The 3,795-nt window shown below is 47.0% G+C and overlaps 1 protein-coding gene across 2 annotated transcripts in view; it reads left to right on the top strand.

The window, feature by feature from the left end:
* Positions 1-596, top strand: part of LOC143783391 (metalloreductase STEAP4-like) — a 20,813-nt gene extending 20,217 nt beyond the window's left edge. For both annotated transcript variants that reach the window (XM_077271809.1, XM_077271808.1), the window contains exon 5: positions 1-596. This exon is cut by the window's left edge and continues 945 nt beyond it. The gene's annotated coding sequence lies outside the window, so the exon portion shown is untranslated.
* Positions 597-3,795: the final 3,199 nt, after the last annotated feature.

The raw sequence follows: 3,795 nt of genomic DNA, 5'->3' as shown, positions 1-3,795 counted from the left end.
CTTTTCACGTAAGGCATGACGTTTTCTCCTAGGACTTCCTGCTGCTTTATTGAATTAATCTTGTGCTCCATACAGTGCAGATTTCCAGTGCCATAACAAGTGAAGTGGCCCAATAGTATCACTGAGCCACCACTATGCTTCACTGTAGGTATCACTGAACTACCACCATGTTTCACTGTAAGCATCACCGAGCCACCACCATACTTCTTTGTATAATCGTACATCACCAAGACACCACCATGCTTCACTGTACACATTACCGAGCAAAATAATCCATGCTTCACTGTAGTTATCACTGGGCCAACATCCTGCCTCACTGTAGGTATCATCGAGTCACTACCATAGGCATCACAAAGTCATTGCCATGCTTCACAGTAAGCATCACTAAGCCACAACCATGATTCACTTTAGGCATCACCGAGCCACCACCACTCTTCACTGTAGACATCATCAAGCCACCATTATGCTTCATTGAATATATCACCAAGCCACTACCATGCTTCACTGTAGGCGTTATTGAGCCAACACCATGCTTCACTGTAGGAATCACCAAGTCACCATCGTGTTTCACTGTACGCATCACTGACTCATTGCTATGCTTCCAACCAAAAATATACTTGGCACTCAGGAGAAATTCGTTGCAAGATTCAAACATAGATTTTTATTTTTCGGTGCATCCAGCTCAACATATATAAACGTTTTCGGTCTCTACAACTGAGACCTTCATCAGATACAGTTGTCAAAGCTGAAATGTATATACAAAAGAGACAAGAGAAATGCTTTTTAAACAAAGAAAATACTGATGCACAATAACATAGAAAAAATACATAAAGATGAAAGGTGCGATCCATACTATACTATTAAAACAGTCTGCATGGAGGCATAAAGTAATGGCATACAGCACGGGTGGCAGAATAGGTGAATCCGTCCTAGAACTGCGTGCGGCGTGAATCCTGTACAAAAGGTGCTGGAGAGTGTACACGTGTTAAGGTTATACTAGGTAGAAGAAAGAACGACAAGCAACATGAGAACTTAAATTCTATGACCACGTGGTGGATCTAAAATTACATCGAATGCACTGTCCTAGGTAGAGGATACGGGAAGTGGAATACCCTCCACTGATGAGTGTGGGGATATGCGACTAAAGTGCACAGTGAGCTACCTGTAAAAAAGGGAGAATAAGCATCAGAGCAATGAGACCAATGAGCTACACAGGTGATGGGGCACAAGTGCCCTGTATGAAACATGCCAGATAGTCTACGGGGTGACCACCAGAATACCCAAAAGCTAATGTATAGTATTGGGCTAAACGCGGCCCAAGGAGGAATACCTGGAGACCAAAGGTGGTGTGCGTGAGTCACACACTGGGTGTAATGCTAGCCAGGGAGCGGGAGCGCAAGGCGCCTGCAGGGTAGAATGAAATACATATGAGCGCTGCAGGGCTGTCAAGAAAGGATCCAGTCTAATGGGTGTCCTGAGCCTAAATGTCATACCTGAGAGAATGCAGGACAGAATGACGCGCTCTTGGCAGGGCGAGATATTCGCAGGGTGAGGAGCGCTGTGGGAGACAGATATAGGCAGAGGGTTAAACTGGACTGGAGCCAGGCTGGAGACTTGACAGAGCCAGCGCTGGGCTAGGACCGGCTGTGGGTTTACCTGAAAGTCACCGATGCCAGGGGCGGTGTGGACGCTGCGCTGAGAAGTAGGGAAGTGCTCCCGGGGCTGCTAGGAGGAACGCAGCACTTCCAGGTTTAAGAGCGCGCTGGGGAGCGTCACCTGACGCCTGACGTCATCAGGTCATGTGACCGGAGAAACCGGCGCATGCGCAGACGATCCGATATGGATAGCAGAGGGGATAAGCGCTGCAGGAGCTGGTGCATGCGCAGTGGGCCCCAGGGAGTAAAGTGAATGGCTATAGGGCTGCATAGTAGTACACCAGAGTGTCCAGGCTAGATAAGGAGGACTGGGGAATCTGGCTGATGTGGGGTTGAACACCCCAAGGATATCTGGGCAAGGGTCACCCTGGGTATATAGAGAACTGATTAACCCTCTATATAGGCATGTGGTGAATACTATACCGTGTGCGGTGCTCAGTGCGATGAGTACATTTAACGGTTCTGTAAAGAGAGACAGAAATGAGTAAAGATTAAAAACAAATGAAACAAGTATCATGTTACATTACAGTGTGCATCCAAAAGGTGCTACAAAGCATGCAATCAAAACAATTTACATGTACAATATTACAAATAAGCCGAGACGTCGTAGTCTCTGTTGAGTCCCTTTGGTTCTAAGGTTTGCAAGGAATAAATCCAGTAGGCCTCCCTTTTGAGGAGTAAACTAACACGGCTTTGGCCCCTTCTCGGAGTATCTACTTGTTCCAGGACCTGAAAACGGAGCTGAGAAATATTGTGGTTTTGTTTGGAGTAATGGTAAGGGAGAGGTAGATGTGTTTTATTGCAACGGATTGTGGATTTATGTTGGGCCACTCTATCTCTTATTGGCTGTGTGGTTTCCCCCACATATGCCAGCCCGCAGGGGCATTTGATGACGTAAATAACATGTGTAGACTCGCAGGTGAAGAAACCTTTTATGGGGATTGCTTTGCCCGTTTGGGGGTGGGAGACTGAGGGACCCTTCTGGACATTGCTGCACTGTAGGCAATCCAGACAAGGGAATGTGCCTTGTCTCTGGGTCTGTAGAAAAGATTGTTTGGGGACCCTACTGCTTGAGCCAATGTCTGCTTTGACTAGTTTATCCCTAAGGTTTCTAGCTCGTTTAAAACAGGACATGAAAGGCGCCCTAAATTCTGGAATACTGGGGTAGCTTTTTGTGAGGATACCCCAGTGTCTCCTGATGGTAGACTGAACCATGTTGGAGAAGGGATGGAATGTGGAGACAAAAGGGATTCTCTTATGGTCATCTTTGGGTCTGTTTACTGAAATATTGCGTTTGGCCTCCGAGAGGATGTGCTGCGGATATCCCCGGTTGGAGAATTTATGTTCCATCTCACTCAATCTTGTCTTTTTGATCTTGTCATCTGAGACAATTCTTTCAACCCTGTGGAACTGGGACTTGGGAATGGAATTTTTGATGGAAGGCGGATGGCAGCTGGTGAAATGCAAGAGGCCATTGCGGTCCGTTGGCTTTGTGTAAAGATCAATGGACAGGAGACCGTCCCTCTCCTTGTAAATGAGGGTGTCTAAGAAACTGATTTTGGATTTGTCGTGTTGTATAGAGAAACCAAGTTCGGGCCAGATGCTATTGATATGTTGGTCAAAGGCTATTAATGACTCAAGGGGACCGTCCCACACGCAAAAAATGTCATCAATATACCTGCGCCATACCCTGCAGTGGGCGATGAATAGAGGGTGGTCATACACGTAGTCGTTCTCAAAAGCCGCCATGTATGCGTTAGCATACGGGGGCGCTACGTTCGCGCCCATAGCAGTACCTTGTAACTGGGCATAAAAGGAATCTTGGAACATGAAGTAATTTTCTTTAAGAACCAAGTTCAACAGGTCGGCGCAGAAGTGTCGACTTTGTTATCTAGCAGGAGTCTGTCAGTGGCAGCTAAACCCTTGTCGTGGATGCGCTCCCGCTCCCTGGCTAGCATTACACCCAGTGTGTGACTCACGCACACCACCTTTGGTCTCCAGGTATTCCTCCTTGGGCCGCGTTTAGCCCAATACTATACATTAGCTTTTGGGTATTCTGGTGGTCACACCGTAGACTATCTGGCATGTTTCATACAGGGCACTTGTGCCCCATCACCTGTGTAGCTCATTGGTCTCATTG

Source organism: Ranitomeya variabilis, chromosome 6 (assembly GCF_051348905.1).
Source record: "Ranitomeya variabilis isolate aRanVar5 chromosome 6, aRanVar5.hap1, whole genome shotgun sequence".
NCBI classification, from domain to species: domain Eukaryota; kingdom Metazoa; phylum Chordata; class Amphibia; order Anura; family Dendrobatidae; genus Ranitomeya; species Ranitomeya variabilis.
This window is presented reverse-complemented; position numbering and strand designations above follow the sequence as displayed.